This window comes from Ictalurus furcatus, chromosome 13 (assembly GCF_023375685.1).
Source record: "Ictalurus furcatus strain D&B chromosome 13, Billie_1.0, whole genome shotgun sequence".
Classification (NCBI taxonomy): Eukaryota; Metazoa; Chordata; class Actinopteri; order Siluriformes; family Ictaluridae; genus Ictalurus; species Ictalurus furcatus.
The window spans coordinates 21,956,111-21,976,722 of NC_071267.1; positions in this window are offsets into that span (position 1 = coordinate 21,956,111).

The window sequence follows — 20,612 nt, forward strand, 5'->3', positions numbered from 1 at the left end:
TAGACATCCCCCCCCCCCACCCCTACCCTCCCCCCCAAACCAACACACACACACTTTTTTTTTTTTCTCCCTGAATATCCCTGGGCCTTTCTTGAATTTTTTTACTCGGGTAGGGACACTGGTCTATTAGTAGCTCAAGGTGGGGTGCAAAATCTTTTTAGCTTATTCAAATATGTGTTTGTTAAAGTGAGCAAAGCTAATATGCTGAGTTGTGTGTTTTATTATACTGTATATCCGTGGAGCTGATTAAAAATTGCAATTTCACTGGGGCCCACTTTGAAACATTTCATTTCCTTGCTCTCGGTTTCCACTATGATTCATTTCGAACAGCAATCTGTCATTATTTGAAAGTAGTAATTACTTCAAAATAAATACGTCCTCGCTTTCCGGGGGCCCACCTGAATGGAAAGAAAATTATGTTTATATGTGTATGAATTAAGTGGAATGACCCCAGTGATTTTTAATTTTTTTTTTCAAAAGCAACTGCTGCCAAAGCGTTAATATGAAGTGTCAAAATTGGAACAGGCACGTCCTGCCCTTTGTTGGATGCCTCCTTAATTTGGGCCACTGAAGAATGTGTGATATTTGTAATTGTGTCTGTCAATCCATCTCAATATGCTGTCAGCCATTTGACATTCCCCATAAACGGCAAGCTTCGCGTTTGAGTGATGTCTTTTATTTGATGCATTGAAAGGTTTATGAATTTCTGCCTGCCTCCTAATGGGCCCGATTCCACATAAATATACAACATAACACATCTGATATTATTACACTAGAAAAAAAATGTAGCCTTGTATTCATGTTAGAATAACAGTGCTCGTTTATTGTACCATATGGTATTATGAAATTGATATAGTATGAGATAATTGAACTGACACTTATATTTAACCATTTCAATCGTGAATAATGTACATAAATATAAATCAACAAGCCATTTTAAGTGCTGGTTTATATACCTGTTAGTTATTACAGCTCTCCAAGATGATAAAGCGTCTAAACTCCATATCTTGTGGTGACGGAGAGTGGCTTTGGACTAAACTTAACTGGAAAGAGACAAAATGGGCTTTCCAGTGTCTGTGCTGCATGCTAAGCTACACTGCTATTGAAATCCACAGTAGCTGTTTGCCCAAGTGCCAAAATAATCAAGTTTTGCCTGCATGGCAGGCTATGAAAGAATATTAACTGTGGGAATAACCTGCTGTGACATGTGTCGCCAGCATACCAGATCAAATGAGAGCTCATTCAAAAGACTTTCTCCAGGTAGATATATTGGCTGGGGAAAAAGAGGCATGATGAGACCAACTCAATCATTATTACTTTGATGTAGGAGGGGTCCCTGCCATCGTGGCTCTGGGTGTAAGTACAATGATTCTTTTCTCTGTTTCCCCACTTTCACTTTTTTCCTCTCTCTCTCTCTCTCTCTCTCTCTCTCGTTCTCTAATGCATTTAGCATTTATATCCCGTGATGGTTTAAACAGGTCTAAGAGAATGCAAGCATTTTGTTCCAACTGTATTAAAAACCTAACCTCAGAATATATGCAGTGTCACTCGACTCACTTTTAACCCTACCGTATTAAACTATCAGCCACATGTGATGCAAAGACCTTCATTTGCATCTACAGCATCTTTAAGCACCCCTGAACATTATTGATTGAGCAGTATTGTTGTGGATATTGAACAATATTCTCAGCTAATTATTATTCGTAAATAAGCCTGTTTGCAGAAGTGCAACTGAATATTGCTAGAGGAGAATGTCCAAGTGATCCAAGTCAACAGCTTTTAATTATGAGCGAATTAAATTCTCCCTCCTCGAAAGCCGAGTTCATTATGTAAAAAGCACCCGCTTGATTCCTCACACGTCACCTTGGGGCCTGTTCGAGTTGCTACAGATCAATGCTATGTAAGTGGCAATAGTTAACTTCCATGTCGCCTTGCTTCAAATAAAACCATAAAACTGCAGCTAAACAAGGAAACCTGGTTCTCCTACTTCCCACCGCAAGTCGTCCAGGTGTCTTTCCTACTCAGACACTAATGGTTATCCCATCAGTCTGGCTGTAAAAAGAAGGGCTATGTAATGAAGCTTGCTCTAATAAGGTGCTTATGTTTTATTCCAATCTATTAGAGACCTCAGGCTAGTCAGTGCAGTGTAGAATGACTTTTACAGCTTCTCTCTCTCTCTCTCTCTCTCTCTCTCTCTCGCTCTCTCTAGCTCTCTCTCTCTCTCTCCTTTTTCCTCACTCTTAACTCTTGCTCTGGTTGTGGGTTTGAAAGCCTGTATCCAGGCCAACTGCTTTTGACAAGGTTAACACCCACAGCACTTTCCTGCTGGTCTGGAGAGATCAGGGGTGGGCTGCTGTGTATTACCAAACACCCACCAACCTCTGCCCCTACAATTACATCAACTCACTGAACAATAAGTGAGCGATAAAGACTGTGTGAACTTCAGATACATAGAAAACATTGTTTTTTTACCCTTTAGTAGGAGCATGCCATATCCTTTGCAGGGCAAAATCGCGCATATATTCACACACTACGGACAATTGGGAAATACCAGTCAGCCTACAATGCATGCCTTTGGAATGGAGGAGGAAACCAGAGTACCCAGTGGAAACACCAAAAACACAGTGAGAACATGCAAACTCTGCACACACAGAGGAGATGCAGGATTTGAACCCCCAACCCCACAGGTGCGAGGCGAAAGTGCTAACCACTTACCAATGACTGAATGATGTGATGCAAAGAAAAGCTACTGTTACAACCCTATAACAGCATATCCCAAAGTGTTATATCCTTCCTAAACAACAATTTGTCAAGGCTAACAATTATTTTCTTTATTAAAGAATGAGACAGCATATATGTAGTCCACTTATAGCTAGAATGTGGAATGTCCACAAAATGTCCCCTCATCAGAGTCTCTTTTTTACCCCTCTCTCTTGAAGTTAATAAAAAAAAAAAAAAAAAAACTCCTGTGTTGGAAAACTTAATGAACAGCTTTACGTCTGACTGTTAAAAGGCTTTGAGACTGGAGACTCCTTTCAAACACCTTCCCACATGAATGATTATACACATGTCTGACTGGTTTTTGGAGACTATCATACAATTCCCTGTGTACTTACTATAGAAATGATAACTTATTAGATAGCACACATTAATATAATCCTGTGATTGAGTTACAGCCAGAACTTCTGTCTGAGCCGCTGTTGTGGAAAATTAATCAACGCTGTTTTGACCAATCAAAATTGATCATTCAACACTGCTGTGGTAGAAACAGGTATAAATTGGACGTAAACTGAACATGTCATTCAGTAATTAACAATAACGTCACATATTTTTTGCTTGAGCACCTTTAAGAGCGTTATATATACTGTATATATAAAACCTCAATGGCTGCCATTATAACGGCTGACAATTTCCTTCTGGAGTGGCTATTTACATGTATTGGGAAAAAATGACCCTATTTTCTATTCCAGTCTAAGAGGTGTCTGATTTCCTGAATGATTTATAAATATGCTAAAGTCTGTGTCTCGAGAGGTGACTGCATAACCAGTGTGACGGGAGGAAGGAGAGAGTGTCGGGGTACTTTGGGGTCTGGACCCTTAGCTCCAGCTCTTGTCAGAACACAGGGCAGAGCATCCGGGTCAAGCCACAAATGAAAAGCAGCCCTCACCTACATGCACGCTCGCTCGCATGCGCGCACACACACACACACACAGCAAAGTGTAACTTGCATTCAATAGTATACTCTATGACTGTTTCAAATATATATATATATATATATGGTTTCTAATATACTTGTAATATCACCTCACTCAAATGGTCTTAAGATTGCAAATTAAAATCACCATGAGATAGCACATAGATTCTAATTCATTCATCTTTTGTAAGCGGTTTATCCTGGTCAGGGTCATGGTGGATCTGGAGCCTATTCTAGCAACAATGGGCAAAAATACCCTGGCCGGGATGCCAGTACATTGCGAGACACCATGAACACACACAATCACGCATTCATTGACACTTGCAGGCAATTTAGAGCACCCTTCTTTCGGGGGGGGGGGGGGGGGGGGGGGTCGGGGTGAAGTAGTGGAAGGAAACTGGAGAACCCAGTGGAAACCCATGCAGGCACAGAGGGAACTCTGTAGAGACAGTATCTGCATTATTGTATCCTTTCTACAGCATCCCACATTAATATTGTTAGTATTTCATTCTTTGAAAAAACAAATAATAACAACAACAATAATAATAATAATAATAATAATATATGGTCTGAACATAATGTTTGGCTTGCTAATATATTTTACCTTTTAACTATATAATGCACACCAAAAGAAGCAAACTAAAGTTATGATCTCATTTCCATCGATTAATTTGGAACATGTTCAAAGTTTCATTTGCATTTATTCATTTAAAAGATGCTCTATTATCCAAAGGAACTTTTAATTATGAAAGGGTGCAATCCAAGCAAACAGCTAAGTAGATAAGGGGTTAAGGGTCTTGCTCAAGGGGCTAACCATTGCTCTCTCTAGCTGTCATGGGGAAAAGTATTTTCTACTGTCTTTAAACGAGCAGAAATTGCGACGCGTTTTCCACTTGAGCAGTCTTTGACTCCCTCGTTCTTGTTTTTGTCCAATTGTACTGCATATGGTTTGTATATACTGTATGTTGTCCAGTGTTATTTGTGAATATCTCATGTTATCACATGCATATTCATAAGAACCCACATGTCTCGATTCAAATAAAAGGTTGAAGAGATTAAGATCAGTGTTAAGAACAGGATTAGCTTTTCTCACAGCTTCGTTTGTATGGAATAAAACAAAATCCAACCATGCTGACTTTTTCTACTCAAATTAAATGAAGATGAAATGAAGATCCCTACACATATATGTAATCAAGGCCTCCCATGATTGCACACAGTACTGTGCAAAAGTCTTAGGTACTATATTTTATTTAGTACAAACTTTGTTATAGATTTTTATTTTATGACTTCTACATTATCGAGTTAGTACAAAAACATTTTTGATTCCCAAGCATTTGTTTTCTAGCACAAAATTAAATGTTACAGAAAAAAAAAATGTTTGTATGTCAGTAAAGAAAGCAAAATATTACATAAGAGACACTTTTCAAGCAAAAAAAAAAAAAAAAAAACAACAACAACAAAAAAAAAAAAAAACATAATGAAGGCTGCTGGGTTTTGCTGCAAAAATAAGAAGTAAGTCAAAGTCTCCAGATGAACTGTGACTGGTTCTGCAAGATGGTCAATAAAACTTACAGCTCATTTCCTTATAAAACTGCAGAAAGTGTGCATGAGACTACTCTCGTTTGTTTATTTTAAAGGAAAGGGTCGTCAAACTAAATATTGATTTTGTTTTTTTATTACTGTTTATTACTGCACTTTAAAGTATTTTTTTTTTTTTTTAAATGGAGAAACTTTTACTTTCTTTATTTTTGAAGGCATCTTTGCTCTACAGCATTTCTTTGTATGCGCCTAAGACATTTGCACAGTACTGTACACTGTATGTGTGTGGCAGCCTGGTGAAAACTTTCACATGGTGAAACTCTGATTATTGTATATAGGTCTGACTTTCTTGATTTTTCATCATTTTCTTGAATTCAGCCACAGTAACATCTGATGTATTTTCTCAGACCACCACACTTAATTTCATTATCAGTTCAATAGTAACTTTTCAATATTATTTTCCCTGAGATTGGATTGATTTTTTTGTTTACATTTACATCTACTTTTAAATGCAAAGGTTTGGCAGAATCACTTCTGTACAGGTCAGTTTGTGCTATCCCGCCTCTATAATGTTTTTTCTTTAGACATGCCCCTCATTTGCCCTCCAACTGTTTCTGTGATTCAATACTAAACAGCGACTATGTGACCCAGGTGGCATTTGATTCAATATTAGAGCTGTAGCACTGATCTCCTCTCTTGTTCTCTGTCTTCCCTGGGTGTCTTCAGCTTCCCTCCTGCTTTTAACAGGCTTTGAAATGCAGACTCAAAGTGAACTAGGAGCCCATTGGGGCCACAGAGCCCCTTTCTCCATCCCCAGCAGATTAGTGGCTACCAGCCACTGTGATGAAACCCACGCCTGTCCACTCTCTGTTCCTGGCAGGTGTTCAGCAATGATAAATATCTCATTTCTGTGCAAAACAAATAGTTCCATGGCATTTCCTTGCTGGGCTTTGGGGTGAATGGCAGCATGGTGGGATGTATGTGATGGTGTCAGTTGGACAGGAGGACAGAGCGACAGAGGGAGAACGCAGAGCCTCAATGTGTCATTGTTGCAGGGAAGAGAGGAAAGAAAATGCAAAGACCAAGGAGATAAAAAGGAGTTTGTTGTGAACAAAGCTAACTCTGTGAGGGGCAGTGGACAAATGAGTGCAGCACTGAGAGCTACGTGTGTGTATGATTGTAAAGCTCCTTTTGCTCTCTATAAACAGCACATAATACAACACAGAGTCATATAAAATCTGAACAAAACTCATAGGGCTTGAGACAAGTATAGGCAAAATCAGCCAGTACCAAAAATTGTGCAAAAACCTGCAGTTCTGCAGTAAAATGGACATCCATCAATCCATCCATCCATCAATCCATTTTCTGTACCGCTTATCCTTTACAGGGTCGTGGGGAGCCTGGAGCCTAGCCCAGGGGACCCGGGGCACAAGACAGGGGACACCCTGGACTGGGTGCCAACCCATCGCAGGGCACAAGCGCACACACACCCATTCACACACTATGGACAATTTAGAGATTCCAATCATCCTACAACACATGTCTTTGGACTCGGGGAGGAAATTGGAGTACCCGGAGGAAACCTCCTGAAGCACCGGGAATCGAACCCGAAACCCTGGAGGTGTGAATCAAACGTGCTAACCACTAAGCCCGAAACGGACATCAGTGGAGTGATATTAAGTATATAAATCTTGTAGAAATAAGGTACTCTAACTATGTAAAATATGTAATAACTAGAAAAATGTGCTGTCACTTTGTAACTCTGACATTATATTGATTATTTTGATTTTTTCATGTTCTTCCTGCACAGTGGTTTCCACTGGGTTCTCCAGTTTCCTCCTACTTACCAAGCCTACTGTAAATTGTCTGTAGGTGTGAATGTGAGTGTATGGTGGTGTGCAATGGGCTAGCGTTCCATCCAGGGTATATTGCTGCTTCACACCCAGTGTTCACACCCTGAACAGGCTCTGTATCCACCAGGATAGAGTGCTTAGTGAAGATAATGATTTAATACAAAGTTTTGGAGGTTCATTTGTTCGTTTGATGATCAGTTGGCTAGTTTTTGGCCAAGATTAAAAAAAGGCCATTGTGATCTTTTTTCTTCTTCTTCACACAGACCAAGCAATGCTGCAGAACTTTAGCTAGCATTTGAGTAATAATAATAAACTATGTGTTCAGAAAAACCGTTGCAAAAACCTTAACAAACCAAATGCATCTAAACTTAGCAGATGCACCAAAAGTCAGTTACCTTATCTTTGATATTAACTAAACCTTTTTTACCCTCATGGGTGGTGGTTTTTAGCTAATACTGTCTCTGTTGCATGGCAACAGACAACTAACAACGGTTGAATTTAGCATCAATTATGATTGTTTCCAACACTGCGGTCTTGTAGTTTATTACCGAAACTAGTCTATTAGATATTTTTGTTTGCTTTTTTACTTGTGTGTGTGTGTGTGTGTGTGTGTGTGTGTGTGTGTGTGTGTGTGTGTGCATGTATGTGTTTGTGTGTGTGCGTGTGTGAGGTGTATGCCCTCCTAAACCTGTCAGTTAATGAGCACCACTCACACACTCCTGTGTCTGGGTCTAATCACAGGGACTGAGATAAGAGATCCCTGTAGTCTACTACATGAGCATTAATTATTACATGGTTTCTTTTATCCTCTCTATCTGACTGATATTCTTCACCGGTGCAAAGGAAAAACCTGGCAATTACATATCTCCTCCTTTTGCTTCTCAAGAATTTCCCTGCTAATTCTCCCCAAACCGACGGGGCCCCTGCTATTTTGCCTTTGAAGTCTTAAGCATTTTAAAATCCGCACACAATGGTGAAGAGGAATTATGCAAACACTTAGAGAGAGAGAGAGAGAGAGAGAGAGATTGGAGTAGCACTGTTTTAAATATACAAAACCAGGATAATGCATTTTATTATTATTATTATTATTATTATTATTATTATTATTATTGTTATTATTATAGTATTGTTTAATGCATCACTGTTATTTTATATATATATAACTGAGTGTTTTTGGTTGTTGGACTTTTCTTTAAAAAAAAAAAAAAAAAATGCTAGCAATGCTTCTGTGTCTGATTTACTAATATCTGCACAACACACACTATCATGTCAGTGTCACTGCTCTGCTGAGAATAGTCCACTATCCAAATAATATCTGCTCGGTGGTGGTCCTAGGATGGTCCCTTTGCACTGATGGACATGGTAGAGGGTAGAGGGAGATGATAAATTGTGCATAGCAAGAATAAAGCTGCAGAAAGCACCTTTATGGCAGGAGGACCTAATATATATACCATATACTGTGTGTGTGATCATAACACTGGCGATTTTTATAATTATTCTCCCCAATTTGGTCGCCGCTAATTCCCACCTCCCAGCCAGCTCGCTACATCATATGACAGTTACCGACTGGGGAGCGTAAATTCTAACACATGCTTCCTCTGAGACACGTGAATCTAGTGACCTGCATCTGAAACTGCTATTCTTGCTGCATCACAGGGCAGAGTAACATCCTCAGAGGGAAGCACTATCCACCCTCTTCCACATACATGACCTCACAAATGCCCTCGATTGGCTAGTGTTGCCATGCCGTGATTGGCTGTTGATGTCATGTATGCCACCCCTACCACCCAAAGAGCATTTCTAATTTTGCTCCTTTGGCTCCCAAGCATGGATGTCTGCCTTGTTATCAGGATTCAAACTTCTGATTCCTGACAATAGTGCAAACTCTGCAACGTAATCATCTCATTCTAATATATTATTGTTTCTATAATAACCACTAATTTACAAGAACTTTATATATTATTTGTATATATGTGTGTGTTTTTGTTCTCATTTTAAGAATGTCTTGAAATGGACAACCCAAGTATGAACAGTCACAATGTTATAAGTCATATTAATGTAATTATCACTAAGACTTCCCCAGTACTAATGTTAGTAAATGTTACTACAATATAGAGTAAGCAGCTGGGTTATGTAATTTATAGCCACATTTAGTCATTTTGAATCTGCAGTTCTGCAAGGGTTATGACACACAGCACCCGGTTTAACTGCAGAAGCTGGTCTGGCTTAATGCTTGTTAAAGTATGCATTCACAACATCTGGATCTCTGATACAGGATCCAGTGCCTTGATTCCAACCCACACTGACCTTCTATTCGCAGCTTTAGAACAGCAGGAGAGCAGAATTTATGAGCGTAACACCCAGTACTTGTTATATACACACATGTAGCTGTGTCTAGCTTGTGATAGGAACAGATGGAGAAAGATGTGACCTCTATCATAACAGACCCACGGAGTACACTAGGTAAGCACAATTGCTTAGCATTTTTAGTCTTTATATTTCTGTCACACATTCTCTCTCTCTCTCTCTCTCTCTCTCTCTCTCTCTCTCTCTCTCACTCTCTCTCTCTCTCTATGCTTCAGGCAATTACAGCAATGTTGCATTTGTCAATCACATTCATTCGTGCATGGTTTCCTGAAATAATTATCAGGTGAGTGGCATCTTGTTGCCTGGAGTACCAGCCTGGCAAAGGCAAGCCCCAGAGTATTAATTACTGCGTACAGAAATTTGCAAAAAATAAAAAAAAAAGAAAGAAAAAAAAAAGGCAAGCCTTTTAATGGTACAACTGACGCAACATGATTGTTTTGATTTTTTTTTTTCTCCTAACATGACAATCATTGCCGTCCCTGTGGTCATCAGCATAGATTAGCTGCAATCGTCAGGGGAGGCCATTACCAAGCTGTGTACCATTTGATAAAACGAACACCAGTCTTTCTGTTTGTTGGTTTTCAAAAAAAAACGTGGAAAAGATGGGAGGGGGAAAGACAGAATAGGGAGAAAGAGAGAACACCCTGAAGTCAACATGTCCAATAGAAATGGCCTCATGCCAGAGCAGTACAAGTGGAGTTGAGTTGAGGGGGTATCAGTATCAGAGAATACCTCGAGAAGAAGCACTTTCAAGGAAGGCACCTTCAGCTGGCATAAAACATGCAGTTATTCTAAAGGGCATTTCTTTTTTTTTTTTCTTTTTTTTTCAGATGTGAGGATCATGTGTACAGGTATGTGCAGTGAGAGCAAGCATCAATCAAGGGAGAGAACTAGACAGAGACAGAAGGAAAGGCACAGGCACTGTATGTCTGTGTAAGTGGCATAGATAGTGTCATTTTTAATTTAACGCTGTCACCCTGTATTATCCCAGTGTAATTGAATCTACCATCATCTGACCAGAACTCTTTGTCCTCAAAATACCTCAGATGATGATGATTATTATTATTATTATTATTAGTAGTAGTAGTAGTAGTAATAGTAGTAAAAGTAGTGGTAGTAGTAGTAGTAATAGTAGTAATAGTAGTCATAGTCGTAGTAGTAGTAGTAGTAGTAGTAATAGTAGTAGTAGTAATAGTAGTAATAGTAGTAGTAGTAATAGTAGTAGTAATAGTAACCTTCAGTATCTATCATCACAGAGCACAGGATTACACACTGCACATAGCACATAGTTATCAGCACCATCACCTCTTCCTAACACTCCTTTATTACAGCTTATTTATTAACAAGGTTAATCATCACTTTTGAAAATCCACATGCATGCTGCCAGAAAGTGTTTAACATGTACACAAAGAAATGCTGTACACATTAATTTAAAGTTCACAAAGCATACTTCAGTGGCTTTAGAAAGAAAACGAATCAAGGGGAAGAGTAAGCAGGAGGAAAGACTGAAAGAAATAGAAAGAAAAGAAAACAAGCAGAGCTCATTATCATTGGTGAAGCAGTGAAAGCTTCCTCTGTCTTGCTCTGTCCACAGAGCTGAATTTCAGCGTCAGATGAGCCGAGTCTGCTGGGACTTCAGCTGCCACTTTAATTAGTGTTCAGTAATTTCAATAATGAGTGACAATCCATTGGGGCTTTTAGGTTGGTCTTCTTGTCAGAGGCGAATCAATAATCTGCTGTTTTTCTCCCGTTTTCTTTTTCTTTTTTTTCATTCTTTTTTCAAGATCACAAAGTGGCATGTAAGTTCCATCACAGGAAGAGGCGGTAAATGAGACGGAGCAGACGGTCCCAGAGAAAAATACCAGACAATAGACTCGAACGGCAGAGGATTGTCAACGTTCATTCCACACTCCTGCAGTTTTGTTCGGATGTTATTAGTTGAAAAGGCAGGTTTTTAGCAGCGAGGGCAAAGATGTGGCGTGAAAATGATTTGGCCCGGCTGGAGAAAGGATGATTTGAGTAAGAGAGTCGAGGTGAGCGGATTACTGCTGGTAATCCCCAGGTCCGTACCTCAAAGCGGAGTGGAACTATTGGAGCTAATTGCTCCTTTAGAGCACCGTTGTTGGGCCAACTTCGATCCCTTTGTGACACCCTTTTTAATAATTGATAATTGGATTTTCATGAGTGGAAATATTGTCATTAAGAGCAGATCATGGTGAAATGAACCAAAAAAAAAAGCATGCAGTCATATTGTACATCCTATGAGCTTTACATGGGATCTCTTTCTCTCTCTCTCTCTCTCACTTTCCCTCTCTCTCTCTCTATCCGTTTATATATATATATATATATATATATATATATATATATATATATATATATATATATATATATATCAGCGATGCTAATGAATACTCAACGATCGATTAATTGTCGATAATAATTTAATCAATAAAATTTATCGATGGTCGATTAAGCAAGGTCATAATTAGAGTGCGTAGTGTGTGCCGGCTCATGCGCTTAACACGTACAGCAGACACAAAAGGAAAAATGAAGCGAGTTCTCATTTTAGTTTAAATTGTGATAATGTTAATTGCGAACATTGTGAATGCGTTTTAAAATACAATACAACAAGGAGCACTGATAGGCAACATGGTTTTCGAGAGTTGATCGGTTTCATTCAGCTGGACTACAACATTCTGTCAAGAATGGATTCTGAAATGGATTAGCATATCATCTAGCTTCTGAACATGTAATATAGAAATAATGAAATTATCCATGTGAGGAATGCAAGTCTCAACTATAAGCAGGACCGCCGAAGTAATAACTAAACGGTGTAGGCCTGTAGCACGTCATGGATATTCACGAGTAAACGTACGCTTTTTCGTATTCTCAGAATTTTCCGTAATATGCACGCTATCCTTGGGATAGTGTGCATATTATTTGGGAAGAAAATAGCACACTTATAATAACAAAAGCACAGATTTTCTCACATGGACGCACACAATGTGAATAGGCTCACGTGCACTCTGTTGCCAGAGTGCACAACTGAGATGGCGTTAATGACACATTGTATATTATAGGCATTATATTTGATTATTAAATAAGTAAAATGAGCATAATTCATTTTACAGTCCTACTAGCCTATTATTTAGAGTAAGAAAAAAAAAAACTTTTTCATTTGGCTGGCGTTTTGAGTGGGATTTTCACACCCTGTCACCTACCTCAGTACACACATTCTCAGGTATTAAGGTTAACGATTAATTGATCATTATTTTAAATGACAATCGATCATTTGGGAATTTGTGTAAATCTTTTTTTGTTTGTTTTCTTTTAATTCTGCCATGTTTTAATTTCCATTATTCATTTTCAAAACTCACGTTGCAATGATGAATGTATTATCATGCAATTTCTCACTGCATATTTACCAGTAATTGTTTGAATAAGACTAAAGGATGTCACCTTGAAGCTTCCCTCCAAGGCAGTGTGTTTCTGCATAGCATTATGGCAGTGATGCACGTTTACACCTGCATCATTTGCAACAGAAAAAAGGGTGAGGAGGTCTTCTCTCCCGCTCCTACATACTCCACCCTGAACTCCTGAACCTGGGAGAAGGTCTTCCACAGCCTCCGGGCCAGAGAGAAAGTGAGAGAGGAAGGGGTCTCTTCAGGAAATGCGTGGAAAATGATGCCTTGGGCAATGTTCCCTTCTCAGTAGTGTAGCTACTGGGGTAGTTTTCAGGGGTTAAGGAGATTATTCACAGCTCTTGTGCTCTTACTGGGAGAACATGTTTGCCTCAGTATTTATTTTTTTTGCAGCTATTTTTTAAGATCTTTAAATGGGTATATAGTATTGAAGAGTATTGAATCAACACTTAAAATAATAACTAATAATAATAACTAATCACCCCACACAAAACATAAAATTATAATTATTTTTGGTGGAAGCATCAGATAAATGCATACATACAGAGAGAGAGAGAGAGAGAGAGAGAGAGAGAGATTTAAGACTGTGGTTCACCTCATGCAGCCTTCTCTGTCTTTTTAACCAGCCATAATTCATCACAGTAAAGACATTTATAATGTGGTCCTATTCATTATTCATTGTAAATTTATATTTGGCATAATTACGGAGCAGTGCCTATCAGTACTGCCGGCATGGAGAAGCTCACATTGGGAAGATAAATGGTGAAGCAGGAGCTCTTAATGAGAGAGGGGGTCATTTATGGGACATGGAATGGCTATTAACACACCACAACTAGCTTGTGCTTGTCATTCGTCCCCAGGTAGCAGGCCAATGAGCAACAAAGGATGAGAAGACAAAAGCAAAAGACAAGACAATAAAGTATTCTTAAGTAACGACTGCGAAAACTTTAAGCTTAAGCTTTTTTTTTATTTTATTTTTTTAATGGCACGCTGTGGAGATTTAAATCAGGATACATCAAGCCACTTGACACTATTACATGCACATTTAGACAACATATGATGAACTATCTCTTAACAATGTTAAAGAACAAAAAATTCATAGATCGCACCAAGTCTCCCTCTTTAAGTTCACACACTGTAGTCCAAATGTTAACTTGATCTTAAGGAAAATTGATACACACTCAAACCCAGAGCAAAGTCATTTTATTTTGCTTAATTTCACACAAATTAAATTTAAAAAGTATGAAGAAGTATGCTAATATCTGCAAAGTTTTCCCACCTCATGTCCACTGTTTCAGGGATAGGATCTAGATCCACTGCGACCCTGACCAGGATAAAGTGTTTATGAATGAACGCTAATTCTTCCATAACTCTAACGCTGACTTCTTAATCTCCCACCTTATTTTTTTTCAGTTATTTATCCTGAAGCTATAAATATAAATTATGCAGTGACTAGTGGAACAAACAGGAAACTTATTCAGATGCCAGAGTAAGAATTATATTTCTTGACTAACCAACTAGTCTGGGGTTTAGGAATGCTGCTTGGTGTTAACATTCCTAAATTCTTATATGAACTGAGTAATGCCCTGTACTATACAGTACTGTGCAAAAGTTTTAAGCACATGCAAAGATATGCTGTAGAGCAAAGATGCCTTCATCCATCCATCCATCCATTTTCTATATCACTTCTCCTACAGGGTCACGGGGAACCTGAAGCCTATTCCAGGGAGCATCAGGCACAAAGCGGGGTGCGTCCTGAATGCGGTGCCAGTCCATCACAGGGTACAATCACTTACGCATTCAGTCATACACTATGAACAATTTAGAAATGCCAAAAAGCCTAGAAAGTATGTTTTTGGACTGGGGAAGGAAACCGGAGTACCTGGAAGAAACCCCTGAGGCATGAGGAGAGCATGCAACTCTGTGCATACAGGGCAGAGGTGGGAATTGAACCCCCAACTCCAGAGGTGCGAACAAATGTGTTAACCACTAAGCCACCATGTCCCCCAGTATTTTGTCATTTTGCTTTTTTTTTAATGAAATAATTGCTTAAAATGATTAAAAATAAATAAATAAATACCTGAAAGTAGAGCAAGATTTCAATTTCAACCATCAAATTATTTAAAAATGTCTAGAAATAGGTGTTTAATAATATTGTATTTGGCTTATTGTAATCTTACAATAGTTAATATTAGCTCTGACTATATTTAAGATCGCTGACTAAGATGTCTTTGAACGCAAGCAGAAGCAGCCAAGGAACTTAAAGAGTCCATATTTAGAAATAACAAAATCACAAGCTCTACCAATGATAGTGAAATATGATACCAAGACAAAAAGTGTGACTTCAGACTTAAGACTCCACTAAACTATATTCTTAGATTTGACATAAAATATAGTATTTAAAACTCCTGCATTCACTTTAACGTGAATGGATTCTTTTGAATATTTTAGTGTGATTTTTAATACAACTTGACATGACTCAGTAAGTTTTTCCAACGTTCACTGACATGGGGATTGTGTTCCATGATATTACACACTCACTCTCACACACTCCCACCTACCACACTAACACAAGTCCATGCCAATACACACCAATACACAATCCACTCACACAAATGTTTGCTCATGAACTAGCACTGCACTCTGCTGTAAGAGAAACCAAAGCCCCATAATTCTCTCTGGTTAATCAGAGGTGTGTTCTGAATCTTATATTAAAAATGCATCTCAACATAGTGGTGCCTGGAGGGAGGGTCTCGCCTCAGGGTTTATTTCAGAAATAGGCATATATATATCTAGTGAGAAAGCTCTGCATCTTCACACAGAGAGGCAATCACCCCAGGTTTGAGCAACACAACCCTCCTAATCTAACTTTCCCTAATGCATTAAAAAGGGAGGCGACTCCCCAATGGCCCATTTATTTGTATTAAATATGTCATTCTGGATCACTGTCTTAATTGATTTTATTCTCCCCTTGTCTCTCTTGCCTCATATAGTTCCACTTTAATAATCAAAATGATAGTGTATTTATTATTAATACAGTCAAGTCTGGCCACAGTTTTAATTTTGCCGTTTTTAATGTGACTTTGATTTGAATTTAATCTTTGAGATATTTGACTTGGGAATGACAAGTGGCATTTCATTTCTTGTCACATTTACTTTAATATTTGTCTTTCTAATATATCTATAATAACATGATGTCCTTGTCTTTATTTTCAGGCTGTTCATTGAGATAAGACAGTAATAGGCAGTAATAAAAATAAAGGGAGGGGGGCAGTCAGTTTTTAGTGTCTCCCTTGGGAGGTGTGTGTTTGCTGTGTTATGTATGAGCATGTGTGAGAAGAAGATGCCCATATTTACATGTGTCACACAGCCTCTCATCATCCCTGCCTGGAGATTTGTCAGCCATATTACAGCAACATTGGCCGTGAAAATGTGCATCAAGTGCATGTGCCTAGCTGTCTCACTTTCAATCAAGCTCCACTTCTCCAGGTATCAGTTAATGTTAATTGCACTTCTATGGCAATTGCAAATAAACCACCTAAACGGCATGTCAAATTATAATCACCGTAGATCCTGCGTGCTCTGTCTGTTTCAGAATGTTTTCGATTACTTCAAATAAACTTGGACGTAACACAGGTACTATATTACAGAGGTGAAGAAAAGCTAACATTACATGAGATTCCAAAGCAAGTCTGATGGATTGCTGGCAGTGCTCAAGTTCTGGTCCAGTGCAAATGTAGACTTTTGTTTATATTGGGTCAGGACTAGGACCGCTGGGGTTTTCTCATTTCACTTCTGAGTGTTACATTCGAGAGGGTTTGGAAAGGTAGAGGGGAAAAAAAGTAACAGGGGGACATTTATCATTTGATCCTTTTGTCTTTTTCAGTTTCCCTTCACTGGATGTATGGAAGTATCGCATTACTAGTGTTCTCTCAGACCACAGTAAAAGAAAACAGGCGTATTGGTTTTCCAAAGAGCTAAATCCCGTTTAAAACCCTACATGCTTTCCCTACTGAAGGACACAGGCAATAAATAAGCCTGGCGTATATCTATTAAAACCCAGATTTATAACAGTCCTGTGTCATCTAACGTGTTAGCCAGGTGCACACGTGTCATGGTATGAAACCCGACCCAGATTTAAATCACAGCTAGGAATTGAGAAACAATTCCATTCCCAGCTTGCAATTTTTTTTTTATTTTTTTTTTTATATCTACAGCAGGAATGGGATGAGATGCATTAGTTATATGTTTAGGAATGAAGAACATATCTCATACCCTACCATACCATATCTTCCACTTCACTTTTTGTTTTTTTATTGACTGGTTCCTCTTGCCATCACTCCTTTCTGGATTCCCACTGGTTGCTGGCATTTCCTGTCTTCATCTGTCTGTGGAAAAGAGGAATAAATCCTGCCCTTTCTGGCAGAAGCTGCTGATGGAGGCCATTGACAGTCGAGCGTTGTCATGGGATATTAAAGTCCAGCAGTGGGCCCATTTGCGTTATTATTTCATGGACTCTCCCGTAATCAGTTCCATGCCTCCTATGCTCGCTTCCTGCCAACATGTGTCTGCTGTGTTTAATAGTTCAGTGACAACAAATTTATGTTGCTAAGCTCCAGAAAGTAAACCTCACCAAAATACTCCCGGCCAGATTCCTGTCTAAGACGTGCGTTGCGGTGATATGGAATTTACTTGTTTTGAGGCCTGCTTAATTACTTCCAGATCTCGGTCTTTCCCTGGAATATTCTTGAGCAAAGCCACATTTTCTCACGCTGCCGGCGGCCAAAAATATCAGGAGTCCAACTGCTGCTTTCCCCTGCTTGTCAAACATCCTACACCAGACCACAATGATTTGTCTTCATGTTAACCATGCCTAAGAGACGACTGTGGTATTAGAACTTGTAGAAGAAAAGGTATCTCATTAAGCCTCTGCCTTAGTGGCTTCATCACTCTCTCGGTTTTGACGTTAGTGAGGGTACAAATAATAATGAGCTAATGTTTTTTTTTTTTTCTTTCTGACTTACTTTTTGTTCTTCTCTTGTCTGAACATCCATCCAGATCTTTCATGCAAATTTGGAACTATGATTTAAAAATGCTGCGTGAAAATCTTCGAGAAAGTGGGAAAGACTTTTTTCTCTCATTAATAATGATTTTTTTTTATATTATTAACATCTGCAGAATATTCCAATTTGATCTGTATTTTTTTCCTCAAGTCACTCTGCACGAACACCTTTAACTCATGCAGTGCCTCTTGTTGACCTTGCAGAGTGTCCATATGAATATGGATGTCTACTCAGGTTTTACTATCCAGTTCCCATGAAAGACTTCCTTGACCCCTATTCAGCTGCTGTTCTTCAGCAATGGCCATTTTTCCAGTGTGTCTTGTTACACACTGGAAGAGGTGCTGGAAAAAAAAACGCACATGCATAAGTAGAGACGAGAATCATGAATTCATGACACGTGCAGCCTCATCCACTACTACTGCAGTACGAATAAACATCAACCCTAATAAGAAGCCTGGGCGCTTGATTTTATAAATGAGCTGGATGCGGTGTCCCACGGTACACCAATGCAAACCAACTCCGCTGGATTAACGTGTAATTAATCTATCATCTTCCCTACAACTCACTCTGATAATGCATATGAGCACTATCTTTCCAAGCTCGGGGTCTGTTTGGGAAATTAAATGGTCTTAGTATAGATCGGGGTGACTAACATCCTCTGTTCTTTCTGCCTTTATATACCAACCTCTAGGTCAAAAATGGCCTGTATTGGAGTTTTCAAATTTATACTAGAAATCGATTTAGCATTAAGGAAAACTGGTCTTCATGATCTGAGGTGGGGGAAAAAAAATCAGGTCCTGAGCTGAATTATGTTTTATTCTCTTGAATACATACTTCATATTCCGTGTCCTCCTGGACATCTTCAGGAAGAAATCTGGCGCGTGATTTCTTGGACATCAAGCCTGTCTGCTCATGATTTCAGTAAAGTGGAATAAGGACACTGGATTGCTTCACATGGATTTGTGTTAACTCTGCAAGAAATGCGGAATTTATTTTGTGAACATATTGAAGTGTTTGAGGACATCGTCTGCATAGACTCTCAACCATATATGCAGATGTTTGCAGGGGAAAATGCTTGAAATGGTTGGGGGGGCGGGGGGGGGGAGTGGGGGCTTTTAATTGAATAAGTATTTATCAGAAAATACATACAAAATATGCCACCTTTATCACGCCCCTCTCCGGGCCTTCACTGATCCCAGGTGGCCTCTGGGCCTCATCTGTTTGTAGATAACTCCACATCATTTGTTCAGATAACACTTTAGTCCAGAATGAGCACATCCTAGTGAAAGCCCAGGTCTACAGCAGCACTCCTTTTGGGGTGTGTCTGAAACCAGAATCTGAGTTACATCCTCGCTTTACCATGCTCATAACCTACCCTCACCCTGAAAGCCTCCTCCTCTTTTCCTCTACTCATATTACAGAGCATAATACCAGCAGGCACTGTATTAATATGTAAGAGATCAAGAGATTATTGATTAGAATCACTTGCCTAATATCCTCATGTCTGTCATGTATTTCATTGAGGCCTCTTTCATGTTTTTTTTTTTTATTCTTTTTTTTTTTTTTAACTATTCACATTTGCTGTTACTCTATTTAAATATTCATGGCCAAGCTTGCTTTGTGCCCCTACAGCTGAATTTCTAATTAAACTGTCAAAAGAAATACAATATGGCCCTGAGGGTTATTATCATAAGGGTCAGCTTCCACTGATCGGCCCTGGTCACACCAAGGGGGTAATTACCTCTAAGCACGGAGTGTTTACCTTTTCCTTTACCTGTGGCCTAGAGCAGACAGACCAAATGAGGCTCGGGACACTCACATCAGCCTTTGAAGCCCCCAAATCACTAAGATGGAGCAGAGACTCTGAAGAATCTATAGCAACATAATCAGTAATTATAACTGGGAAATAGAGAGAAGTGAGAATTGTATCTCATTAAAAAAAAAAAAAAAAGCCAGTAAAGATTTCCCCCCCTTTTCTCCTCCCTCGATCCTGTCACCTTTCTTTTGAATTCAAATGATCCTTCTTTAAAGGTGAGGTAAAGGAATCTAGAAATGTAATTCAGAAGAAGAAAGCTACAGCCAATTAGATGGGCTCACCAGCTAAAATATGAATGACATTTGCTCTGTGTGAGTCCTAATGGAGGGGAGGCATTAGTCTTATCATGCCACTATCAGTTTATTTCCTGCCATTATTGTTGCCTGGGTTCTTCTGTCAAATTATGGCTGCTAATTTTTGTTCGTCTTTTATGAAGCCTCTTATCAAGCTGCTTTAATGAGTTCTAAAAACTGACCTGCTTGAGCTAAAACGGGATCCCTTCCAGTACCTGAAGAAACTTAAACACCATCATTCCTGGGAAATTTATCTCATCCAGGTTATGTTATGCCATACCTTACACACATAAAGGCACTTCTTTAATTTGACTTTTTATGTGACTGGTTAATGTGATCTTTTAGGGCACTCTTAATGCCCTCCAAATTTGTAGAATATCACAATAAATCAGGGCCTTGGCCATCTAATGACAATTTATTCCATCCATTATTTTTTATACTCCTGCCATGTTATGGCACCTAGTTAATTTTCTTTCCCCATGACCTTTATGGGTTGCGTTTTAAAAGTTAATACTTGGGAAAAGTTGGTAATTTGAGAGGTTGAGTTCATTGTTGTGTCCCACTT